This window comes from Phoenix dactylifera, chromosome 4, assembly GCF_051530095.1.
Source record: "Phoenix dactylifera cultivar Ajwa chromosome 4, Ajwa_hap1_PhDact_Kaust_v1.1, whole genome shotgun sequence".
In the NCBI taxonomy this organism is placed as follows: Eukaryota; Viridiplantae; Streptophyta; class Magnoliopsida; order Arecales; family Arecaceae; genus Phoenix; species Phoenix dactylifera.
In genome coordinates, this window is record NC_143193.1 from 36540501 (window position 1) to 36560666 (window position 20166).

General features: G+C 49.5%; 49 non-coding genes and 6 pseudogenes across 49 annotated transcripts; all 55 read right to left on the minus strand.

Annotated features, from left to right (window-relative positions):
* Positions 1 to 108: 108 nt before the first annotated feature.
* Positions 109 to 227, minus strand: LOC149760735 (5S ribosomal RNA). The gene has a single exon (XR_016402208.1). It is a non-coding gene; the product is annotated as a 5S ribosomal RNA (ribosomal RNA).
* Positions 228 to 475: 248 nt separating this feature from the next.
* Positions 476 to 594, minus strand: LOC149760736 (5S ribosomal RNA). Its single transcript, XR_016412052.1, has one exon. It is a non-coding gene; the product is annotated as a 5S ribosomal RNA (ribosomal RNA).
* Positions 595 to 840: 246 nt separating this feature from the next.
* LOC149760737 (5S ribosomal RNA) lies at positions 841 to 959 on the minus strand. Its single transcript, XR_016409711.1, has one exon. It is a non-coding gene; the product is annotated as a 5S ribosomal RNA (ribosomal RNA).
* Positions 960 to 1204: 245 nt separating this feature from the next.
* Positions 1205 to 1323, minus strand: LOC149760738 (5S ribosomal RNA; annotated as a pseudogene).
* Positions 1324 to 1570: 247 nt separating this feature from the next.
* LOC149760739 (5S ribosomal RNA) lies at positions 1571 to 1689 on the minus strand. The gene has a single exon (XR_016402209.1). It is a non-coding gene; the product is annotated as a 5S ribosomal RNA (ribosomal RNA).
* Positions 1690 to 1937: 248 nt separating this feature from the next.
* Positions 1938 to 2056, minus strand: LOC149760740 (5S ribosomal RNA). Its single transcript, XR_016412053.1, has one exon. It is a non-coding gene; the product is annotated as a 5S ribosomal RNA (ribosomal RNA).
* A 246-nt stretch (positions 2057 to 2302) lies between these two features.
* Positions 2303 to 2421, minus strand: LOC149760741 (5S ribosomal RNA). The gene has a single exon (XR_016409712.1). It is a non-coding gene; the product is annotated as a 5S ribosomal RNA (ribosomal RNA).
* Positions 2422 to 2667: 246 nt separating this feature from the next.
* Positions 2668 to 2786, minus strand: LOC149760742 (5S ribosomal RNA; annotated as a pseudogene).
* A 246-nt stretch (positions 2787 to 3032) lies between these two features.
* LOC149760743 (5S ribosomal RNA) lies at positions 3033 to 3151 on the minus strand. The gene has a single exon (XR_016409713.1). It is a non-coding gene; the product is annotated as a 5S ribosomal RNA (ribosomal RNA).
* Positions 3152 to 3397: 246 nt separating this feature from the next.
* Positions 3398 to 3516, minus strand: LOC149760744 (5S ribosomal RNA; annotated as a pseudogene).
* A 246-nt stretch (positions 3517 to 3762) lies between these two features.
* Positions 3763 to 3881, minus strand: LOC149760745 (5S ribosomal RNA). Its single transcript, XR_016409714.1, has one exon. It is a non-coding gene; the product is annotated as a 5S ribosomal RNA (ribosomal RNA).
* Positions 3882 to 4127: 246 nt separating this feature from the next.
* LOC149760746 (5S ribosomal RNA) lies at positions 4128 to 4246 on the minus strand (annotated as a pseudogene).
* Positions 4247 to 4492: 246 nt separating this feature from the next.
* Positions 4493 to 4611, minus strand: LOC149760747 (5S ribosomal RNA). The gene has a single exon (XR_016409715.1). It is a non-coding gene; the product is annotated as a 5S ribosomal RNA (ribosomal RNA).
* Positions 4612 to 4857: 246 nt separating this feature from the next.
* LOC149760748 (5S ribosomal RNA) lies at positions 4858 to 4976 on the minus strand. The gene has a single exon (XR_016405061.1). It is a non-coding gene; the product is annotated as a 5S ribosomal RNA (ribosomal RNA).
* Positions 4977 to 5223: 247 nt separating this feature from the next.
* LOC149760749 (5S ribosomal RNA) lies at positions 5224 to 5342 on the minus strand. The gene has a single exon (XR_016402808.1). It is a non-coding gene; the product is annotated as a 5S ribosomal RNA (ribosomal RNA).
* Positions 5343 to 5588: 246 nt separating this feature from the next.
* Positions 5589 to 5707, minus strand: LOC149760750 (5S ribosomal RNA). The gene has a single exon (XR_016409716.1). It is a non-coding gene; the product is annotated as a 5S ribosomal RNA (ribosomal RNA).
* Positions 5708 to 5953: 246 nt separating this feature from the next.
* LOC149760751 (5S ribosomal RNA) lies at positions 5954 to 6072 on the minus strand. The gene has a single exon (XR_016409717.1). It is a non-coding gene; the product is annotated as a 5S ribosomal RNA (ribosomal RNA).
* Positions 6073 to 6318: 246 nt separating this feature from the next.
* LOC149760752 (5S ribosomal RNA) lies at positions 6319 to 6437 on the minus strand. The gene has a single exon (XR_016409719.1). It is a non-coding gene; the product is annotated as a 5S ribosomal RNA (ribosomal RNA).
* A 246-nt stretch (positions 6438 to 6683) lies between these two features.
* Positions 6684 to 6802, minus strand: LOC149760753 (5S ribosomal RNA). Its single transcript, XR_016406270.1, has one exon. It is a non-coding gene; the product is annotated as a 5S ribosomal RNA (ribosomal RNA).
* Positions 6803 to 7048: 246 nt separating this feature from the next.
* On the minus strand, positions 7049 to 7167 carry LOC149760754 (5S ribosomal RNA). The gene has a single exon (XR_016409720.1). It is a non-coding gene; the product is annotated as a 5S ribosomal RNA (ribosomal RNA).
* A 247-nt stretch (positions 7168 to 7414) lies between these two features.
* Positions 7415 to 7533, minus strand: LOC149760755 (5S ribosomal RNA). Its single transcript, XR_016402809.1, has one exon. It is a non-coding gene; the product is annotated as a 5S ribosomal RNA (ribosomal RNA).
* A 246-nt stretch (positions 7534 to 7779) lies between these two features.
* On the minus strand, positions 7780 to 7898 carry LOC149760756 (5S ribosomal RNA). The gene has a single exon (XR_016409721.1). It is a non-coding gene; the product is annotated as a 5S ribosomal RNA (ribosomal RNA).
* Positions 7899 to 8144: 246 nt separating this feature from the next.
* LOC149760757 (5S ribosomal RNA) lies at positions 8145 to 8263 on the minus strand. The gene has a single exon (XR_016413045.1). It is a non-coding gene; the product is annotated as a 5S ribosomal RNA (ribosomal RNA).
* Positions 8264 to 8510: 247 nt separating this feature from the next.
* Positions 8511 to 8629, minus strand: LOC149760758 (5S ribosomal RNA). Its single transcript, XR_016402810.1, has one exon. It is a non-coding gene; the product is annotated as a 5S ribosomal RNA (ribosomal RNA).
* Positions 8630 to 8875: 246 nt separating this feature from the next.
* LOC149760759 (5S ribosomal RNA) lies at positions 8876 to 8994 on the minus strand. Its single transcript, XR_016409722.1, has one exon. It is a non-coding gene; the product is annotated as a 5S ribosomal RNA (ribosomal RNA).
* Positions 8995 to 9240: 246 nt separating this feature from the next.
* Positions 9241 to 9359, minus strand: LOC149760760 (5S ribosomal RNA). The gene has a single exon (XR_016409723.1). It is a non-coding gene; the product is annotated as a 5S ribosomal RNA (ribosomal RNA).
* Positions 9360 to 9605: 246 nt separating this feature from the next.
* LOC149760761 (5S ribosomal RNA) lies at positions 9606 to 9724 on the minus strand. The gene has a single exon (XR_016409724.1). It is a non-coding gene; the product is annotated as a 5S ribosomal RNA (ribosomal RNA).
* Positions 9725 to 9970: 246 nt separating this feature from the next.
* Positions 9971 to 10089, minus strand: LOC149760762 (5S ribosomal RNA). The gene has a single exon (XR_016406272.1). It is a non-coding gene; the product is annotated as a 5S ribosomal RNA (ribosomal RNA).
* Positions 10090 to 10335: 246 nt separating this feature from the next.
* LOC149760763 (5S ribosomal RNA) lies at positions 10336 to 10454 on the minus strand. The gene has a single exon (XR_016409725.1). It is a non-coding gene; the product is annotated as a 5S ribosomal RNA (ribosomal RNA).
* A 247-nt stretch (positions 10455 to 10701) lies between these two features.
* Positions 10702 to 10820, minus strand: LOC149760764 (5S ribosomal RNA). Its single transcript, XR_016402811.1, has one exon. It is a non-coding gene; the product is annotated as a 5S ribosomal RNA (ribosomal RNA).
* Positions 10821 to 11066: 246 nt separating this feature from the next.
* LOC149760765 (5S ribosomal RNA) lies at positions 11067 to 11185 on the minus strand. Its single transcript, XR_016409726.1, has one exon. It is a non-coding gene; the product is annotated as a 5S ribosomal RNA (ribosomal RNA).
* A 246-nt stretch (positions 11186 to 11431) lies between these two features.
* Positions 11432 to 11550, minus strand: LOC149760766 (5S ribosomal RNA). The gene has a single exon (XR_016409727.1). It is a non-coding gene; the product is annotated as a 5S ribosomal RNA (ribosomal RNA).
* A 247-nt stretch (positions 11551 to 11797) lies between these two features.
* Positions 11798 to 11916, minus strand: LOC149760767 (5S ribosomal RNA). Its single transcript, XR_016402812.1, has one exon. It is a non-coding gene; the product is annotated as a 5S ribosomal RNA (ribosomal RNA).
* A 247-nt stretch (positions 11917 to 12163) lies between these two features.
* Positions 12164 to 12282, minus strand: LOC149760768 (5S ribosomal RNA). Its single transcript, XR_016409015.1, has one exon. It is a non-coding gene; the product is annotated as a 5S ribosomal RNA (ribosomal RNA).
* A 246-nt stretch (positions 12283 to 12528) lies between these two features.
* LOC149760769 (5S ribosomal RNA) lies at positions 12529 to 12647 on the minus strand. Its single transcript, XR_016402750.1, has one exon. It is a non-coding gene; the product is annotated as a 5S ribosomal RNA (ribosomal RNA).
* Positions 12648 to 12895: 248 nt separating this feature from the next.
* Positions 12896 to 13014, minus strand: LOC149760770 (5S ribosomal RNA). The gene has a single exon (XR_016402166.1). It is a non-coding gene; the product is annotated as a 5S ribosomal RNA (ribosomal RNA).
* Positions 13015 to 13260: 246 nt separating this feature from the next.
* Positions 13261 to 13379, minus strand: LOC149760771 (5S ribosomal RNA). The gene has a single exon (XR_016409728.1). It is a non-coding gene; the product is annotated as a 5S ribosomal RNA (ribosomal RNA).
* A 246-nt stretch (positions 13380 to 13625) lies between these two features.
* LOC149760772 (5S ribosomal RNA) lies at positions 13626 to 13744 on the minus strand. Its single transcript, XR_016409730.1, has one exon. It is a non-coding gene; the product is annotated as a 5S ribosomal RNA (ribosomal RNA).
* A 247-nt stretch (positions 13745 to 13991) lies between these two features.
* On the minus strand, positions 13992 to 14110 carry LOC149760773 (5S ribosomal RNA). Its single transcript, XR_016407331.1, has one exon. It is a non-coding gene; the product is annotated as a 5S ribosomal RNA (ribosomal RNA).
* A 246-nt stretch (positions 14111 to 14356) lies between these two features.
* Positions 14357 to 14475, minus strand: LOC149760774 (5S ribosomal RNA). The gene has a single exon (XR_016409731.1). It is a non-coding gene; the product is annotated as a 5S ribosomal RNA (ribosomal RNA).
* A 247-nt stretch (positions 14476 to 14722) lies between these two features.
* LOC149760775 (5S ribosomal RNA) lies at positions 14723 to 14841 on the minus strand. Its single transcript, XR_016407332.1, has one exon. It is a non-coding gene; the product is annotated as a 5S ribosomal RNA (ribosomal RNA).
* Positions 14842 to 15087: 246 nt separating this feature from the next.
* Positions 15088 to 15206, minus strand: LOC149760776 (5S ribosomal RNA). The gene has a single exon (XR_016409732.1). It is a non-coding gene; the product is annotated as a 5S ribosomal RNA (ribosomal RNA).
* Positions 15207 to 15452: 246 nt separating this feature from the next.
* Positions 15453 to 15571, minus strand: LOC149760777 (5S ribosomal RNA). The gene has a single exon (XR_016404598.1). It is a non-coding gene; the product is annotated as a 5S ribosomal RNA (ribosomal RNA).
* A 245-nt stretch (positions 15572 to 15816) lies between these two features.
* On the minus strand, positions 15817 to 15935 carry LOC149760778 (5S ribosomal RNA; annotated as a pseudogene).
* Positions 15936 to 16181: 246 nt separating this feature from the next.
* LOC149760779 (5S ribosomal RNA) lies at positions 16182 to 16300 on the minus strand. Its single transcript, XR_016412731.1, has one exon. It is a non-coding gene; the product is annotated as a 5S ribosomal RNA (ribosomal RNA).
* Positions 16301 to 16547: 247 nt separating this feature from the next.
* On the minus strand, positions 16548 to 16666 carry LOC149760780 (5S ribosomal RNA). Its single transcript, XR_016407333.1, has one exon. It is a non-coding gene; the product is annotated as a 5S ribosomal RNA (ribosomal RNA).
* Positions 16667 to 16912: 246 nt separating this feature from the next.
* Positions 16913 to 17031, minus strand: LOC149760781 (5S ribosomal RNA). Its single transcript, XR_016409733.1, has one exon. It is a non-coding gene; the product is annotated as a 5S ribosomal RNA (ribosomal RNA).
* A 246-nt stretch (positions 17032 to 17277) lies between these two features.
* On the minus strand, positions 17278 to 17396 carry LOC149760782 (5S ribosomal RNA). Its single transcript, XR_016404600.1, has one exon. It is a non-coding gene; the product is annotated as a 5S ribosomal RNA (ribosomal RNA).
* Positions 17397 to 17641: 245 nt separating this feature from the next.
* LOC149760783 (5S ribosomal RNA) lies at positions 17642 to 17760 on the minus strand (annotated as a pseudogene).
* Positions 17761 to 18006: 246 nt separating this feature from the next.
* On the minus strand, positions 18007 to 18125 carry LOC149760784 (5S ribosomal RNA). Its single transcript, XR_016409734.1, has one exon. It is a non-coding gene; the product is annotated as a 5S ribosomal RNA (ribosomal RNA).
* A 248-nt stretch (positions 18126 to 18373) lies between these two features.
* LOC149760785 (5S ribosomal RNA) lies at positions 18374 to 18492 on the minus strand. Its single transcript, XR_016407538.1, has one exon. It is a non-coding gene; the product is annotated as a 5S ribosomal RNA (ribosomal RNA).
* A 246-nt stretch (positions 18493 to 18738) lies between these two features.
* LOC149760786 (5S ribosomal RNA) lies at positions 18739 to 18857 on the minus strand. Its single transcript, XR_016401531.1, has one exon. It is a non-coding gene; the product is annotated as a 5S ribosomal RNA (ribosomal RNA).
* Positions 18858 to 19103: 246 nt separating this feature from the next.
* Positions 19104 to 19222, minus strand: LOC149760787 (5S ribosomal RNA). The gene has a single exon (XR_016402718.1). It is a non-coding gene; the product is annotated as a 5S ribosomal RNA (ribosomal RNA).
* A 246-nt stretch (positions 19223 to 19468) lies between these two features.
* LOC149760788 (5S ribosomal RNA) lies at positions 19469 to 19587 on the minus strand. The gene has a single exon (XR_016407334.1). It is a non-coding gene; the product is annotated as a 5S ribosomal RNA (ribosomal RNA).
* A 246-nt stretch (positions 19588 to 19833) lies between these two features.
* LOC149760789 (5S ribosomal RNA) lies at positions 19834 to 19952 on the minus strand. Its single transcript, XR_016404947.1, has one exon. It is a non-coding gene; the product is annotated as a 5S ribosomal RNA (ribosomal RNA).
* Positions 19953 to 20166: the final 214 nt, after the last annotated feature.

Below are 20166 nucleotides of genomic sequence, written 5' to 3' on the forward strand. Positions count from 1 at the left end.
CTCAGTTTATTTTCGGGGGAAAAAAATTATCCGAAGAGGAAAAGCCAAAAGACCGAAAAATTAAAAATAAATATTATCAAAAAATAAAAAAGCGGGCAAAAAATAAAAAGGGTGCAACACGAGGACTTCCCAGGGGGTCACCCATCCTAGTACTACTCTCGCCCAAGCACGCTTAACTGCGGAGTTCTGATGGGATCCGGTGCATTAGTGCTGGTATGATCGCACCTATGACATGCCCTTCGAAACTCCCTTTTATGACAAAGCAGCAGACCTCGACGGCCCGAGACATTCACGCTGCCGGGGCCGTTCTGGCGTAGGATTCAACGCGCTGGTCCCGCTATGCGGCATGGCACCGCCAGTCTCCGGACTCAGTTTATTGTCGGAGGAAAAAAATTATCCGAAGAGGAAAAGCCAAAAGACCGAAAAATTAAAAATAAATATTATCAAAAAATAAAAAAGCGGGCAAAAAATAAAAAGGGTGCAACACGAGGACTTCCCAGGGGGTCACCCATCCTAGTACTACTCTCGCCCAAGCACGCTTAACTGCGGAGTTCTGATGGGATCCGGTGCATTAGTGCTGGTATGATCGCACCCAAGACATGCCCTTCGAAACTCCCTTTTAAGACAAAGCAGCAGACCTCGACGGCCCGAGACATTCGCGCTGCCGGGGCCGTTCTGGCGTATGATTCAACGCGCTGTTCCGCTATGCGGCATGGCGCCGCCAGTCTCCGGACTCAGTTTATTTTCGGGGGGAAAAAATTATCCGAAGAGGAAAAGCCAAAAGCCAAAAAATTAAAAATAAATATTATCAAAAAATAAAAATGCGGGCAAAAAATAAAAGGGGTGCAACACGAGGACTTCCCAGGGGGTCACCCATCCTAGTACTACTCTCGCCCAAGCACGCTTAACTGCGGAGTTCTGATGGGATCCGGTGCATTAGTGCTGGTATGATCGCACCCATGATATGCCCTTCGAAACTCCCTTTTATGACAAAGCAGCAGACCTCGACGGCACGAGACATTCGCGCTGCCGGGGCCGTTCTGGCGTAGGATTCAACGCGCTGTTCCGCTATGCGGCATGGCACCGCGAGTCTCCGGACTCAGTTTATTTTCGAGGGAAAAAAATTATCCGAAGAGGAAAATCCAAAAGCCGAAAAATTAAAAATAAATATTATCAAAAAATAAAAAAAGGGCAAAAAATAAAAGGGGTGCAACACGAGGACTTCCCAGGGGGTCACCCATTCTAGTACTACTCTCGCCCAAGCACGCTTAACTGCGGAGTTATGATGGGATTCGGTGCATTAGTGCTGGTATGATCGCACCCATGACATGCCCTTCGAAACTCCCTTTTATGACAAAGCAGCAGACCGCGACGGCACGAGACATTCGCGCGGCCGGGGCCGTTCTGGCGTATGATTCAACGCGCTGTTCCGCTATGCGGCATGGCACCGCGGGTCTCCGGACTCAGTTTATTTTCGGGGGAAAAAAATTATCCGAAGAGGAAAAGCCAAAAGACCGAAAAATTAAAAATAAATATTATCAAAAAATAAAAAAGCGGGCAAAAAATAAAAAGGGTGCAACACGAGGACTTCCCAGGGGGTCACCCATCCTAGTACTACTCTCGCCCAAGCACGCTTAACTGCGGAGTTCTGATGGGATCCGGTGCATTAGTGCTGGTATGATCGCACCTATGACATGCCCTTCGAAACTCCCTTTTATGACAAAGCAGCAGACCTCGACGGCCCGAGACATTCACGCTGCCGGGGCCGTTCTGGCGTAGGATTCAACGCGCTGGTCCCGCTATGCGGCATGGCACCGCCAGTCTCCGGACTCAGTTTATTGTCGGAGGAAAAAAATTATCCGAAGAGGAAAAGCCAAAAGACCGAAAAATTAAAAATAAATATTATCAAAAAATAAAAAAGCGGGCAAAAAATAAAAAGGGTGCAACACGAGGACTTCCCAGGGGGTCACCCATCCTAGTACTACTCTCGCCCAAGCACGCTTAACTGCGGAGTTCTGATGGGATCCGGTGCATTAGTGCTGGTATGATCGCACCCAAGACATGCCCTTCGAAACTCCCTTTTAAGACAAAGCAGCAGACCTCGACGGCCCGAGACATTCGCGCTGCCGGGGCCGTTCTGGCGTATGATTCAACGCGCTGTTCCGCTATGCGGCATGGCGCCGCCAGTCTCCGGACTCAGTTTATTTTCGGGGGGAAAAAATTATCCGAAGAGGAAAAGCCAAAAGCCAAAAAATTAAAAATAAATATTATCAAAAAATAAAAATGCGGGCAAAAAATAAAAGGGGTGCAACACGAGGACTTCCCAGGGGGTCACCCATCCTAGTACTACTCTCGCCCAAGCACGCTTAACTGCGGAGTTCTGATGGGATCCGGTGCATTAGTGCTGGTATGATCGCACCCATGATATGCCCTTCGAAACTCCCTTTTATGACAAAGCAGCAGACCTCGACGGCCCGAGACATTCGCGCTGCCGGGGCCGTTCTGGCGTAGGATTCAACGCGCTGTTCCGCTATGCGGCATGGCACCGCGAGTCTCCGGACTCAGTTTATTTTTGAGGGAAAAAAATTATCCGAAGAGGAAAAGCCAAAAGCCGAAAAATTAAAAATAAATATTATCAAAAAATAAAAAAGCGGGCAAAAAATAAAAAGGGTGCAACACGAGGACTTCCCAGGGGGTCACCCATCCTAGTACTTCTCTCGCCCAAGCACGCTTAACTGCGGAGTTATGATGGGATCCGGTGCATTAGTGCTGGTAAGATCGCGCCCATGACATGCCCTTCGAAACACCCTTTTATGACAAAGCAGCAGACCGCGACGGCACGAGACATTCGCGCTGCCGGGGCCGTTCTGGCGTAGGATTCAACGCGCTGTTCCGCTATGCGGCATGGCACCGCGAGTCTCCGGACTCAGTTTATTTTCGCGGGAAAAAAATTATCCGAAGAGGAAAAGCCAAAAGCCGAAAAATTAAAAATAAATATTATCAAAAAATAAAAAAGCGGGCAAAAAATAAAAGGGGTGCAACACGAGGACTTCCCAGGGGGTCACCCATCCTAGTACTACTCTCGCCCAAGCACGCTTAACTGCGGAGTTCTGATGGGATCCGGTGCATTAGTGCTGGTATGATCGCACCCATGACATGCCCATCGAAACACCCTGTTATGACAAAGCAGCAGACCTCGACGGCCCGAGGCATTCGCGCTGCCGGGGCCGTTCTGGCATAGGCTTCAACGCGCTGTTCCGCTATGCGGCATGGCACCGCGAGTCTCCGGACTCAGTTTATTTTCGAGGGAAAAAAATTATCCGAAGAGGAAAAGCCAAAAGCCGAAAAATTAAAAATAAATATTATCAAAAAATAAAAAAGCGGGCAAAAAATAAAAAGGGTGCAACACGAGGACTTCCCAGGGGGTCACCCATCCTAGTACTTCTCTCGCCCAAGCACGCTTAACTGCGGAGTTATGATGGGATCCGGTGCATTAGTGCTGGTAAGATCGCGCCCATGACATGCCCTTCGAAACACCCTTTTATGACAAAGCAGCAGACCGCGACGGCACGAGACATTCGCGCTGCCGGGGCCGTTCTGGCGTAGGATTCAACGCGCTGTTCCGCTATGCGGCATGGCACCGCGAGTCTCCGGACTCAGTTTATTTTCGCGGGAAAAAAATTATCCGAAGAGGAAAAGCCAAAAGCCGAAAAATTAAAAATAAATATTATCAAAAAATAAAAAAGCGGGCAAAAAATAAAAGGGGTGCAACACGAGGACTTCCCAGGGGGTCACCCATCCTAGTACTACTCTCGCCCAAGCACGCTTAACTGCGGAGTTCTGATGGGATCCGGTGCATTAGTGCTGGTATGATCGCACCCATGATATGCCCTTCGAAACTCCCTTTTATGACAAAGCAGCAGACCTCGACGGCCCGAGACATTCGCGCTGCCGGGGCCGTTCTGGCGTAGGATTCAACGCGCTGTTCCGCTATGCGGCATGGCACCGCGAGTCTCCGGACTCAGTTTATTTTCGAGGGAAAAAAATTATCCGAAGAGGAAAAGCCAAAAGCCGAAAAATTAAAAATAAATATTATCAAAAAATAAAAAAGCGGGCAAAAAATAAAAAGGGTGCAACACGAGGACTTCCCAGGGGGTCACCCATCCTAGTACTTCTCTCGCCCAAGCACGCTTAACTGCGGAGTTATGATGGGATCCGGTGCATTAGTGCTGGTAAGATCGCGCCCATGACATGCCCTTCGAAACACCCTTTTATGACAAAGCAGCAGACCGCGACGGCACGAGACATTCGCGCTGCCGGGGCCGTTCTGGCGTAGGATTCAACGCGCTGTTCCGCTATGCGGCATGGCACCGCGAGTCTCCGGACTCAGTTTATTTTCGCGGGAAAAAAATTATCCGAAGAGGAAAAGCCAAAAGCCGAAAAATTAAAAATAAATATTATCAAAAAATAAAAAAGCGGGCAAAAAATAAAAGGGGTGCAACACGAGGACTTCCCAGGGGGTCACCCATCCTAGTACTACTCTCGCCCAAGCACGCTTAACTGCGGAGTTCTGATGGGATCCGGTGCATTAGTGCTGGTATGATCGCACCCATGACATGCCCATCGAAACACCCTGTTATGACAAAGCAGCAGACCTCGACGGCCCGAGGCATTCGCGCTGCCGGGGCCGTTCTGGCATAGGCTTCAACGCGCTGTTCCGCTATGCGGCATGGCACCGCGAGTCTCCGGACTCAGTTTATTTTCGGGGAAAAAAAATTATCCGAAGAGGAAAAGCCAAAAGCCGAAAAATTAAAAATAAATATTATCAAAAAATAAAAAAGCGGGCAAAAAATAAAGGGGGTGCAACACGAGGACTTCCCAGGGGGTCACCCATCCTAGTACTACTCTCGCCGAAGCACGCTTAACTGCGGAGTTCTGATGGGATCCGGTGCATTAGTGCTGGTATGATCGCACCCATGACATGCCCTTCGAAACTCCCTTTTATGACAAAGCAGCAGACCTCGACGGCCCGAGGCATTCGCGCTGCCGGGGCCGTTCTGGCGTAGGATTCAACGCGCTGGTCCCGCTATGCGGCATGGCACCGCCAGTCTCCGGACTCAGTTTATTTTCGGGGGAAAAAAATTATCCGAAGAGAAAAAGCCAAAAGCCGAAAAATTAAAAATAAATGGTATCAAAAAATAAAAAAGCGGGCAAAAAATAAAAGGGGTGCAACACTAGGACTTCCCAGGGGGTCACCCATCCTAGTACTACTCTCGCCCAAGCACGCTTAACTGCGGAGTTCTGATGGGATCCGGTGCATTAGTGCTGGTATGATCGCACCCATGATATGCCCTTCGAAACTCCCTTTTATGACAAAGCAACAGACCTCGACGGCACGAGACATTCGCGCTGCCGGGGCCGTTCTGGCGTAGGATTCAACGCGCTGTTCCGCTATGCGGCATGGCACCGCGAGTCTCCGGACTCAGTTTATTTTCGAGGGAAAAAAATTATCCGAAGAGGAAAAGCCAAAAGCCGAAAAATTAAAAATAAATATTATCAAAAAATAAAAAAGTGGGCAAAAAATAAAAGGGGTGCAACACGAGGACTTCCCAGGGGGTCACCCATCCTAGTACTACTCTCGCCCAAGCACGCTTAACTGCGGAGTTCTGATGGGATCCGGTGCATTAGTGCTGGTATGATCGCACCCATGACATGCCCATCGAAACACCCTATTATGACAAAGCAGCAGACCTCGACGGCCCGAGGCATTCGCGCTGCCGGGGCCGTTCTGGCATAGGCTTCAACGCGCTGTTCCGCTATGCGGCATGGCACCGCGAGTCTCCGGACTCAGTTTATTTTCGGGGAAAAAAAATTATCCGAAGAGGAAAAGCCAAAAGCCGAAAAATTAAAAATAAATATTATCAAAAAATAAAAAAGCGGGCAAAAAATAAAAGGGGTGCAACACGAGGACTTCCCAGGGGGTCACCCATCCTAGTACTACTCTCGCCCAAGCACGCTTAACTGCGGAGTTCTGATGGGATCCGGTGCATTAGTGCTGGTATGATCGCACCCATGACATGCCCTTCGAAACTCCCTTTTATGACAAAGCAGCAGACCTCGACGGCCCGAGACATTCGCGCTGCCGGGGCCGTTCTGGCGTAGGATTCAACGCGCTGTTCCGCTATGCAGCATGGCACTGCGAGTCTCCGGACTCAGTTTATTTTCGGGGGAAAAAAATTATCCGAAGAGGAAAAGCCAAAAGCCGAAAAATTAAAAATAAATGTTATCAAAAAATAAAAAAGCGGGCAAAAAATAAAAGGGGTGCAACACGAGGACTTCCCAGGGGGTCACCCATCCTAGTACTACTCTCGCCCAAGCACGCTTAACTGCGGAGTTCTGATGGGATCCGGTGCATTAGTGCTGGTATGATCGCACCCATGATATGCCCTTCGAAACTCCCTTTTATGACAAAGCAGCAGACCGCGACGGCCCGAGACATTCGCGCTGCCGGGGCCGTTCTGGCGTAGGATTCAACGCGCTGTTCCGCTATGCGGCATGGCACCGCCAGTCTCCGGACTCAGTTTATTTTCGAGGGAAAAAAATTATCCGAAGAGGAAAAGCCAAAAGCCGAAAAATTAAAAATAAATATTATCAAAAAATAAAAAAGCGGGCAAAAAATAAAAAGGGTGCAACACGAGGACTTCCCAGGGGGTCACCCATCCTAGTACAACTCTCGCCCAAGCACGCTTAACTGCGGAGTTCTGATCGGATCCGGTGCATTAGTGCTGGTATGATCGCACCCATGACATGCCCTTCGAAACTCCCTTTTATGACAAAGCAGCAGACCTCGACGGCCCGAGGCATTCGCGCTGCCGGGGCCGTTCTGGCATAGGCTTCAACGCGCTGTTCCGCTATGCGGCATGGCACCGCGAGTCTCCGGACTCAGTTTATTTTCGGGGAAAAAAAATTATCCGAAGAGGAAAAGCCAAAAGCCGAAAAATTAAAAATAAATATTATCAAAAAATAAAAAAGCGGGCAAAAAATAAAAGGGGTGCAACACGAGGACTTCCCAGGGGGTCACCCATCCTAGTACTACTCTCGCCCAAGCACGCTTAACTGCGGAGTTCTGATGGGATCCGGTGCATTAGTGCTGGTATGATCGCACCCATGACATGCCCATCGAAACTCCCTTTTATGACAAAGCAGCAGACCTCGACGGCCCGAGACATTCGCGCCGCCGGGGCCGTTCTGGCGTAGGATTCAACGCGCTGGTCCCGCTATGCGGCATGGCACCGCCAGTCTCCGGACTCAGTTTATTTTCGGGGGAAAAAAATTATCCGAAGAGAAAAAGCCAAAAGCCGAAAAATTAAAAATAAATGGTATCAAAAAATAAAAAAGCGGGCAAAAAATAAAAGGGGTGCAACACTAGGACTTCCCAGGGGGTCACCCATCCTAGTACTACTCTCGCCCAAGCACGCTTAACTGCGGAGTTCTGATGGGATCCGGTGCATTAGTGCTGGTATGATCGCACCCATGATATGCCCTTCGAAACTCCCTTTTATGACAAAGCAGCAGACCTCGACGGCACGAGACATTCGCGCTGCCGGGGCCGTTCTGGCGTAGGATTCAACGCGCTGTTCCGCTATGCGGCATGGCACCGCGAGTCTCCGGACTCAGTTTATTTTCGAGGGAAAAAAATTATCCGAAGAGGAAAAGCCAAAAGCCGAAAAATTAAAAATAAATATTATCAAAAAATAAAAAAGCGGGCAAAAAATAAAAGGGGTGCAACACGAGGACTTCCCAGGGGGTCACCCATCCTAGTACTACTCTCGCCCAAGCACGCTTAACTGCGGAGTTCTGATGGGATCCGGTGCATTAGTGCTGGTATGATCGCACCCATGACATGCCCATCGAAACACCCTGTTATGACAAAGCAGCAGACCTCGACGGCCCGAGGCATTCGCGCTGCCGGGGCCGTTCTGGCATAGGCTTCAACGCGCTGTTCCGCTATGCGGCATGGCACCGCGAGTCTCCGGACTCAGTTTATTTTCGGGGAAAAAAAATTATCCGAAGAGGAAAAACCAAAAGCCAAAAAATTAAAAATAAATATTATCAAAAAATAAAAAAGCGGGCAAAAAATAAAAGGGGTGCAACACGAGGACTTCCCAGGGGGTCACCCATCCTAGTACTACTCTCGCCCAAGCACGCTTAACTGCGGAGTTCTGATGGGATCCGGTGCATTAATGCTGGTATGATCGCACCCATGACATGCCCTTCGAAACTCCCTTTTATGACAAAGCAGCAGACCTCGACGGCCCGAGACATTCGCGCTGCCGGGGCCGTTCTGGCGTAGGATTCAACGCGCTGGTCCCGCTATGCGGCATGGCACCGCCAGTCTCCGGACTCAGTTTATTTTCGGGGGAAAAAAATTATCCGAAGAGAAAAAGCCAAAAGCCGAAAAATTAAAAATAAATGGTATCAAAAAATAAAAAAGCGGGCAAAAAATAAAAGGGGTGCAACACTAGGACTTCCCAGGGGGTCACCCATCCTAGTACTACTCTCGCCCAAGCACGCTTAACTGCGGAGTTCTGATGGGATCCGGTGCATTAGTGCTGGTATGATCGCACCCATGATATGCCCTTCGAAACTCCCTTTTATGACAAAGCAGCAGACCTCGACGGCACGAGACATTCGCGCTGCCGGGGCCGTTCTGGCGTAGGATTCAACGCGCTGTTCCGCTATGCGGCATGGCACCGCGAGTCTCCGGACTCAGTTTATTTTCGAGGGAAAAAAATTATCCGAAGAGGAAAAGCCAAAAGCCGAAAAATTAAAAATAAATATTATCAAAAAATAAAAAAGCGGGCAAAAAATAAAAGGGGTGCAACACGAGGACTTCCCAGGGGGTCACCCATCCTAGTACTACTCTCGCCCAAGCACGCTTAACTGCGGAGTTCTGATGGGATCCGGTGCATTAGTGCTGGTATGATCGCACCCGTGACATGCCCATCGAAACACCCTGTTATGACAAAGCAGCAGACCTCGACGGCCCGAGGCATTCGCGCTGCCGGGGCCGTTCTGGCATAGGCTTCAACGCGCTGTTCCGCTGTGCGGCATGGCACCGCGAGTCTCCGGACTCAGTTTATTTTCGGGGAAAAAAAATTATCCGAAGAGGAAAAGCCAAAAGCCGAAAAATTAAAAATAAATATTATCAAAAAATAAAAAAGCGGGCAAAAAATAAAAGGGGTGCAACACGAGGACTTCCCAGGGGGTCACCCATCCTAGTACTACTCTCGCCCAAGCACGCTTAACTGCGGAGTTCTGATGGGATCCGGTGCATTAGTGCTGGTATGATCGCACCCATGACATGCCCTTCGAAACTCCCTTTTATGACAAAGCAGCAGACCTCGACGGCCCGAGACATTCGCGCTGCCGGGGCCGTTCTGGCGTAGGATTCAACGCGCTGTTCCGCTATGCAGCATGGCACTGCGAGTCTCCGGACTCAGTTTATTTTCGGGGGAAAAAAATTATCCGAAGAGGAAAAGCCAAAAGCCGAAAAATTAAAAATAAATGTTATCAAAAAATAAAAAAGCGGGCAAAAAATAAAAGGGGTGCAACACGAGGACTTCCCAGGGGGTCACCCATCCTAGTACTACTCTCGCCCAAGCACGCTTAACTGCGGAGTTCTGATGGGATCCGGTGCATTAGTGCTGGTATGATCGCACCCATGATATGCCCTTCGAAACTCCCTTTTATGACAAAGCAGCAGACCGCGACGGCCCGAGACATTCGCGCTGCCGGGGCCGTTCTGGCGTAGGATTCAACGCGCTGTTCCGCTATGCGGCATGGCACCGCCAGTCTCCGGACTCAGTTTATTTTCGAGGGAAAAAAATTATCCGAAGAGGAAAAGCCAAAAGCCGAAAAATTAAAAATAAATATTATCAAAAAATAAAAAAGCGGGCAAAAAATAAAAAGGGTGCAACACGAGGACTTCCCAGGGGGTCACCCATCCTAGTACAACTCTCGCCCAAGCACGCTTAACTGCGGAGTTCTGATCGGATCCGGTGCATTAGTGCTGGTATGATCGCACCCATGACATGCCCTTCGAAACTCCCTTTTATGACAAAGCAGCAGACCTCGACGGCCCGAGGCATTCGCGCTGCCGGGGCCGTTCTGGCATAGGCTTCAACGCGCTGTTCCGCTATGCAGCATGGCACCGCGAGTCTCCGGACTCAGTTTATTTTCGGGGAAAAAAAATTATCCGAAGAGGAAAAGCCAAAAGCCGAAAAATTAAAAATAAATATTATCAAAAAATAAAAAAGCGGGCAAAAAATAAAAGGGGTGCAACACGAGGACTTCCCAGGGGGTCACCCATCCTAGTACTACTCTCGCCCAAGCACGCTTAACTGCGGAGTTCTGATGGGATCCGGTGCATTAGTGCTGGTATGATCGCACCCATGACATGCCCATCGAAACTCCCTTTTATGACAAAGCAGCAGACCTCGACGGCCCGAGACATTCGCGCCGCCGGGGCCGTTCTGGCGTAGGATTCAACGCGCTGGTCCCGCTATGCGGCATGGCACCGCCAGTCTCCGGACTCAGTTTATTTTCGGAGGAAAAAAATTATCCGAAGAGAAAAAGCCAAAAGCCGAAAAATTAAAAATAAATGGTATCAAAAAATAAAAAAGCGGGCAAAAAATAAAAGGGGTGCAACACTAGGACTTCCCAGGGGGTCACCCATCCTAGTACTACTCTCGCCCAAGCACGCTTAACTGCGGAGTTCTGATGGGATCCGGTGCATTAGTGCTGGTATGATCGCACCCATGATATGCCCTTCGAAACTCCCTTTTATGACAAAGCAGCAGACCTCGACGGCACGAGACATTCGCGCTGCCGGGGCCGTTCTGGCGTAGGATTCAACGCGCTGTTCCGCTATGCGGCATGGCACCGCGAGTCTCCGGACTCAGTTTATTTTCGAGGGAAAAAAATTATCCGAAGAGGAAAAGCCAAAAGCCGAAAAATTAAAAATAAATATTATCAAAAAATAAAAAAGCGGGCAAAAAATAAAAGGGGTGCAACACGAGGACTTCCCAGGGGGTCACCCATCCTAGTACTACTCTCGCCCAAGCACGCTTAACTGCGGAGTTCTGATGGGATCCGGTGCATTAGTGCTGGTATGATCGCACCCATGACATGCCCATCGAAACACCCTGTTATGACAAAGCAGCAGACCTCGACGGCCCGAGGCATTCGCGCTGCCGGGGCCGTTCTGGCATAGGCTTCAACGCGCTGTTCCGCTATGCGGCATGGCACCGCGAGTCTCCGGACTCAGTTTATTTTCGGGGAAAAAAAATTATCCGAAGAGGAAAAACCAAAAGCCAAAAAATTAAAAATAAATATTATCAAAAAATAAAAAAGCGGGCAAAAAATAAAAGGGGTGCAACACGAGGACTTCCCAGGGGGTCACCCATCCTAGTACTACTCTCGCCCAAGCACGCTTAACTGCGGAGTTCTGATGGGATCCGGTGCATTAGTGCTGGTATGATCGCACCCATGACATGCCCATCGAAACTCCCTTTTATGACAAAGCAGCAGACCTCGACGGCCCGAGACATTCGCGCCGCCGGGGCCGTTCTGGCGTAGGATTCAACGCGCTGGTCCCGCTATGCGGCATGGCACCGCCAGTCTCTGGACTCAGTTTATTTTCGGGGGAAAAAAATTATCCGAAGAGAAAAAGCCAAAAGCCGAAAAATTAAAAATAAATGGTATCAAAAAATAAAAAAGCGGGCAAAAAATAAAAGGGGTGCAACACTAGGACTTCCCAGGGGGTCACCCATCCTAGTACTACTCTCGCCCAAGCACGCTTAACTGCGGAGTTCTGATGGGATCCGGTGCATTAGTGCTGGTATGATCGCACCCATGACATGCCCTTCGAAACTCCCTTTTATGACAAAGCAGCAGACCTCGACGGCCCGAGACATTCGCGCTGCCGGGGCCGTTCTGGCGTAGGATACAACGCGCTGGTCCCGCTATGCGACATGGCACCGCCAGTCTCCGGACCCAGTTTATTGTCGGGGGAAAAAAATTATCCGAAGAGGAAAAGCCAAAAGCCAAAAAATTAAAAATAAATATTATCAAAAAATAAAAAAGCGGGCAAAAAATAAAAAGGGTGCAACATGAGGACTTCCCAAGGGGTCACCCATCCTAGTACTACTCTCGCCCAAGCACGCTTAACTGCGGAGTTATGATGGGATCCGGTGCATTAGTGCTGGTATGATCGCACCCATGACATGCCCTTCGAAACTCCCTTTTATGACAAAGCAGCAGACCGCGACGGCCCGAGACATTCGCGCTGCCGGGGCCGTTCTGGCGTAGGATTCAACGCGCTGTTCCGCTATGCGGCATGGCACCGCGAGTCTCCGGACTCAGTTTATTTTCGGGGGAAAAAAATTATCTGAAGAGGAAAAGCCAAAAGCCGAAAAATTAAAAATAAATATTATCAAAAAATAAAAAAGCGGGCAAAAAATAAAAGGGGTGCAACACGAGGGCTTCCCAGGGGGTCACCCATCGTAGTACTACTCTCGCCCAAGCACGCTTAACTGCGGAGTTCTGATGGGATCCGGTGCATTAGTGCTGGTATGATCGCATCCATGACATGCCCATCGAAACTCCCTTTTATGACAAAGCAGCAGACCTCGACGGCCCGAGACATTCGCGCCGCCGGGGCCGTTCTGGCGTAGGATTCAACGCGCTATTCCCGCTATGCGGCATGGCACCGCCAGTCTCCGGACTCAGTTTATTTTCGGGGGAAAAAAATTATCCGAAGAGGAAAAGCCAAAAGCCGAAAAATTAAAAATAAATATTATCAAAAAATAAAAAAGTGGAGAAAAAAATAAAAAGGGTGCAACACGGGGACTTCCCAGGGGGTCACCCATCCTAGTACAACTCTCGCCCAAGCACGCTTAACTGCGGAGTTCTGATGGGATCCGGTGCATTAGTGCTGGTATGATCGCACCCATGACATGCCCTTCGAAACTCCCTTTTATGACAAAGCAGCAGACCTCGACGGCCCGAGACATTCGCGCTGCCGGGGCCGTTCTGGCGTAGGATTCAACGCGCTGTTCCGCTATGCGGCATGGCACCGCGAGTCTCCGGACTCAGTTTATTTTCGGGGGAAAAAAATTATCCGAAGAGAAAAAGCCAAAAGCCGAAAAATTAAAAATAAATATTATCAAAAAATAAAAAAGCGGGCAAAAAATAAAAGGGGTGCAACACGAGGACTTCCCAGGGGGTCACCCATCCTAGTACTACTCTCGCCCAAGCACGCTTAACTGCGGAGTTCTGATGGGATCCGGTGCATTAGTGCTGGTATGATCGCACCCATGACATGCCCATCGAAACACCCTTTTATGACAAAGCAGCAGACCTCGACGGCCCGAGACATTCGCGCTGCCGAGGCCGTTTTGGCGTAGGATTCAATGCGCTGTTCCGCTATGCGGCATGGCACCGCGAGTCTCCGGACTCAGTTTATTTTCGAGGGAAAAAAATTATCCGAAGAGGAAAAGCCAAAAGCCAAAAAATTAAAAATAAATGTTATCAAAAAAGAAAAAAGCGGGCAAAAAATAAAAGGGGTGCAACACGAGGACTTCCCAGGGGGTCACCCATCCTAGTACTACTCTCGCCCAAGCACGCTTAACTGCGGAGTTCTGATGGGATCCGGTGCATTAGTGCTGGTATGATCGCACCCATGATATGCCCTTCGAAACTCCCTTTTATGACAAAGCAGCAGACCTCGACGGCCCGAGACATTCGCGCTGCCGGGGCCGTTCTGGCGTAGGATTCAACGCGCTGGTCCCGCTATGCGGCATGGCACCGCCAGTCTCCGGACCCAGTTTATTGTCGGGGGAAAAAAATTATCCGAAGAGGAAAGGCCAAAAGCCAAAAAATTAAAAATAAATATTATCAAAAAATAAAAAAGCGGGCAAAAAATAAAAAGGGTGCAACATGAGGACTTCCCAGGGGGTCACCCATCCTAGTACTACTCTCGCCCAAGCACGCTTAACTGCGGAGTTCTGATAGGATCCGGTGCATTAGTGCTGGTATGATCGCACCCAAGACATGCCCTTCGAAACTCCCTTTTATGACAAAGTAGCAGACCTCGACGGCCCGAGACATTCGCGCTGCCGGGGCCGTTCTGGCGTAGGATTCAACACGCTGTTCCGCTATGCGGCATGGCACCGCCAGTCTCCGGACTCAGTTTATTTTCGGGGGAAAAAAATTATCCGAAGAGGAAAAGCCAAAAGCCGAAAAATAAAAAATAAATGTTATCAAAAAATAAAAAAGCGGGCAAAAAATAAAAGGGGTGCAACACGAGGACTTCCCAGGGGGTCACCCATCCTAGTACTACTCTCGCCCAAGCACGCTTAACTGCGGAGTTCTGATGGGATCCGGTGCATTAGTGCTGGTATGATCGCACCCATGATATGCCCTTCGAAACTCCCTTTTATGACAAAGCAGCAGACATCGACGGCCCGAGACATTCGCGCTGCCGGGGCCGTTCTGGCGTAGGATTCAACGCGCTGGTCCCGCTATGCGGCATGGCACCGCCAGTCTCCGGACCCAGTTTATTGTCGGGGGAAAAAAATTATCCGAAGAGGAAAGGCCAAAAGCCAAAAAATTAAAAATAAATATTATCAAAAAATAAAAAAGCGGGCAAAAAATAAAAAGGGTGCAACATGAGGACTTCCCAGGGGGTCACCCATCCTAGTACTACTCTCGCCCAAGCACGCTTAACTGCGGAGTTCTGATAGGATCCGGTGCATTAGTGCTGGTATGATCGCACCCAAGACATGCCCTTCGAAACTCCCTTTTATGACAAAGTAGCAGACCTCGACGGCCCGAGACATTCGCGCTGCCGGGGCCGTTCTGGCGTAGGATTCAACACGCTGTTCCGCTATGCGGCATGGCACCGCCAGTCTCCGGACTCAGTTTATTTTCGGGGGAAAAAAATTATCCGAAGAGGAAAAGCCAAAAGCCGAAAAATAAAAAATAAATGTTATCAAAAAATAAAAAAGCGGGCAAAAAATAAAAGGGGTGCAACACGAGGACTTCCCAGGGGGTCACCCATCCTAGTACTACTCTCGCCCAAGCACGCTTAACTGCGGAGTTCTGATGGGATCCGGTGCATTAGTGCTGGTATGATCGCACCCATGACATGCCCTTCGAAACTCCCTTTTATGACAAAGCAGCAGACCTCGACGGCCCGAGACATTCGCGCTGCCGGGGCCGTTCTGGCGTAGGATTCAACGCGCTGTTCCGCTATGCGGCATGGCACCGCCAGTCTCCGGACTCAGTTTATTTTCGGGGGAAAAAAATTATCCGAAGAGGAAAAGCCAAAAGCCGAAAAATAAAAAATAAATGTTATCAAAAAATAAAAAAGCGGGCAAAAAATAAAAGGGGTGCAACACGAGGACTTCCCAGGGGGTCACCCATCCTAGTACTACTCTCGCCAAAGCACGCTTAACTGCGGAGTTCTGATGGGATCCGGTGCATTAGTGCTGGTATGATCGCACCCATGACATGCCCTTCGAAACTCCCTTTTATAACAAAGCAGCAGACCTCGACGGCCCGAGACATTCGCGCTGCCGGGGCCGTTCTGGCGTAGGATTCAACGCGCTGTTCCGCTATGCGGCATGGCACCGCCAGTCTCCGGACTCAGTTTATTTTCGGGGGGAAAAATTATCCGAAGAGGAAAAGCCAAAAGCCAAAAAATTAAAAATAAATATTATCAAAAAATAAAAAAGCGGGCAAAAAATAAAAAGGGTGCAACACGAGGACTTCCCAGGGGGTCACCCATCCTAGTACTTCTCTCGCCCAAGCACGCCTAACTGCGGAGTTATGATGGGATCCGGTGCATTAGTGCTGGTATGATCGCACCCATGACATGCCCTTCGAAACTCCCTTTTATGACAAAGCAGCAGACCGCGACGGCCCGAGACATTCGCGCTGCCGGGGCCGTTCTGGCGTAGGATTCAACGCGCTGTTCCGCTATGCGGCATGGCACCGCGAGTCTCCGGACTCAGTTTATTTTCGGGGGAAAAAAATTATCCGAAGAGGAAAAGCCAAAAGCCGAAAAATTAAAAATAAATATTATCAAAAAATAAAAAAGCGGGCAAAAAATAAAAGGGGTGCAACACGAGGACTTCCCAGGGGGTCACCCATCCTGGTACTACTCTCGCCCAAGCACGCTTAACTGCGGAGTTCTGATGGGATCCGGTGCATTAGTGCTGGTATGATCGCACCCATGATATGCCCTTCGAAACTCCCTTTTATGACAAAGCAGCAGACCTCGACGGCCCGAGACATTCGCGCTGCCGGGGCCGTTCTGGCGTAGGATTCAACGCGCTGGTCCCGCTATGCGGCATGGCACCGCCAGTCTCCGGACCCAGTTTATTGTCGGGGGAAAAAAATTATCCGAAGAGGAAAGGCCAAAAGCCAAAAAATTAAAAATAAATATTATCAAAAAATAAAAAAGCGGGCAAAAAATAAAAAGGGTGCAACATGAGGACTTCCCAGGGGGTCACCCATCCTAGTACTACTCTCGCCCAAGCACGCTTAACTGCGGAGTTCTGATAGGATCCGGTGCATTAGTGCTGGTATGATCGCACCCAAGACATGCCCTTCGAAACTCCCTTTTATGACAAAGTAGCAGACCTCGACGGCCCGAGACATTCGCGCTGCCGGGGCCGTTCTGGCGTAGGATTCAACACGCTGTTCCGCTATGCGGCATGGCACCGCCAGTCTCCGGACTCAGTTTATTTTCGGGGGAAAAAAATTATCCGAAGAGGAAAAGCCAAAAGCCGAAAAATAAAAAATAAATGTTATCAAAAAATAAAAAAGCGGGCAAAAAATAAAAGGGGTGCAACACGAGGACTTCCCAGGGGGTCACCCATCCTAGTACTACTCTCGCCCAAGCACGCTTAACTGCGGAGTTCTGATGGGATCCGGTGCATTAGTGCTGGTATGATCGCACCCATGACATGCCCTTCGAAACTCCCTTTTATGACAAAGCAGCAGACCTCGACGGCCCGAGACATTCGCGCTGCCGGGGCCGTTCTGGCGTAGGATTCAACGCGCTGTTCCGCTATGCGGCATGGCACCGCCAGTCTCCGGACTCAGTTTATTTTCGGGGGAAAAAAATTATCCGAAGAGGAAAAGCCAAAAGCCGAAAAATAAAAAATAAATGTTATCAAAAAATAAAAAAGCGGGCAAAAAATAAAAGGGGTGCAACACGAGGACTTCCCAGGGGGTCACCCATCCTAGTACTACTCTCGCCAAAGCACGCTTAACTGCGGAGTTCTGATGGGATCCGGTGCATTAGTGCTGGTATGATCGCACCCATGACATGCCCTTCGAAACTCCCTTTTATAACAAAGCAGCAGACCTCGACGGCCCGAGACATTCGCGCTGCCGGGGCCGTTCTGGCGTAGGATTCAACGCGCTGTTCCGCTATGCGGCATGGCACCGCCAGTCTCCGGACTCAGTTTATTTTCGGGGGGAAAAATTATCCGAAGAGGAAAAGCCAAAAGCCAAAAAAATAAAAATAAATATTATCAAAAAATAAAAAAGCGGGCAAAAAATAAAAAGGGTGCAACACGAGGACTTCCCAGGGGGTCACCCATCCTAGTACTTCTCTCGCCCAAGCACGCCTAACTGCGGAGTTATGATGGGATCCGGTGCATTAGTGCTGGTATGATCGCACCCATGACATGCCCTTCGAAACTCCCTTTTATGACAAAGCAGCAGACCGCGACGGCCCGAGACATTCGCGCTGCCGGGGCCGTTCTGGCGTAGGATTCAACGCGCTGTTCCGCTATGCGGCATGGCACCGCGAGTCTCCGGACTCAGTTTATTTTCGGGGGAAAAAAATTATCCGAAGAGGAAAAGCCAAAAGCCGAAAAATTAAAAATAAATATTATCAAAAAATAAAAAAGCGGGTAAAAAATAAAAGGGGTGCAACACGAGGACTTCCCAGGGGGTCACCCATCCTAGTACTACTCTCGCCCAAGCACGCTTAACTGCGGAGTTCTGATGGGATCCGGTGCATTAGTGCTGGTATGATCGCACCCATGACATGCCCATCGAAACTCCCTTTTATGACAAAGCAGCAGACCTCGACGGCCCGAGACATTCGCGCCGCCGGGGCCGTTCTGGCGTAGGATTCAACGCGCTATTCCCGCTATGCGGCATGGCACCGCCAGTCTCCGGACTCAGTTTATTTTCGGGGGAAAAAAATTATCCGAAGAGGAAAAGCCAAAAGCCGAAAAATTAAAAATAAATATTATCAAAAAATAAAAAAGTGGAGAAAAAAATAAAAAGGGTGCAACACGAGGACTTCCCAGGGGGTCACCCATCCTAGTACTACTCTCGCCCAAGCACGCTTAACTGTGGAGTTCTGATGGGATCCGGAGCATTAGTGCTAGTATGATCGCACCCATGACATGCCCTTCGAAACTCCCTTTTATGACAAAGCAGCAGACCTCGACGGCCCGAGAAATTCGCGCTGCCGGGGCCGTTCTGGCGTAGGATTCAACGCGCTGTTCCGCTATGCGGCATGGCACCGCGAGTCTCCGGACTCAGTTTATTTTCGGGGGAAAAAAATTATCCGAAGAGGAAAAGCCAAAAGCCGAAAAATTAAAAATAAATATTATCAAAAAATAAAAAAGCGGGCAAAAAATAAAAGGGGTGCAACACGAGGACTTCCCAGGGGGTCACCCATCCTAATACTACTCTCGCCCAAGCACGCTTAACTGCGGAGTTCTGATGGGATCCGGTGCATTAGTGCTGGTATGATCGCACCCATGACATGCCCATCGAAACACCCTTTTATGACAAAGCAGCAGACCTCGACGGCCCGAGACATTCGCGCTGCCGGGGCCGTTCTGGCGTAGGATTCAATGCGCTGTTCCGCTATGCGGCATGGCACCGCGAGTCTCCGGACTCAGTTTATTTTCGAGGGAAAAAAATTATCCGAAGAGGAAAAGCCAAAAGCCAAAAAATTAAAAATAAATGTTATCAAAAAAGAAAAAAGCGGACAAAAAATAAAAGGGGTGCAACACGAGGACTTCCCAAGGGGTCACCCATCCTAGTACTACTCTCGCCCAAGCACGCTTAACCGCGGAGTTCTGATGGGATCCGGTGCATTAGTGCTGGTATGATCGCACCCATGATATGCCCTTCGAAACTCCCTTTTATGACAAAGCAGCAGACCTCGACGGCCCGAGACATTCGCGCTGCCGGGGCCGTTCTGGCGTAGGATTCAACGTGCTGGTCCCGCTATGCGGCATGGCACCGCCAGTCTCCGGACCCAGTTTATTGTCGGGGGAAAAAATTATCCGAAGAGGAAAAGCCAAAAGCCAAAAAATTAAAAATAAATATTATCAAAAAATAAAAAAGCGGGCAAAAAATAAAAAGGGTGCAACATGAGGACTTCCCAGGGGGTCACCCATCCTAGTACTACTCTCGCCCAAGCACGCTTAACTGCGGAGTTCTGATAGGATCCGGTGCATTAGTGCTGGTATGATCGCACCCAAGACATACCCTTCGAAACTCCCTTTTATGACAAAGTAGCAGACCTCGACGGCCCGAGACATTCGCGCTGCCGGGGCCGTTCTGGCGTAGGATTCAACACGCTGTTCCGCTATGCGGCATGGCACCGCCAGTCTCCGGACTCAGTTTATTTTCGGGGGAAAAAAATTATCCGAAGAGGAAAAGCCAAAAGCCGAAAAATAAAAAATAAATGTTATCAAAAAATAAAAAAGCGGGCAAAAAATAAAAGGGGTGCAACACGAGGACTTCCCAGGGCGTCACCCATCCTAGTACTACTCTCGCCCAAGCACGCTTAACTGCGGAGTTCTGATGGGATCCGGTGCATTAGTGCTGGTATGATCGCACCCATGACATGCCCTTCGAAACTCCCTTTTATGACAAAGCAGCAGACCTCGACGGCCCGAGACATTCGCGCTGCCGGGGCCGTTCTGGCGTAGGATTCAACGCGCTGGTCCCGCTATGCGGCATGGCACCGCCAGTCTCCGGACCCAGTTTATTGTCGGGGGAAAAAAATTATCCGAAGAGGAAAAGCCAAAAGCCAAAAAATTAAAAATAAATATT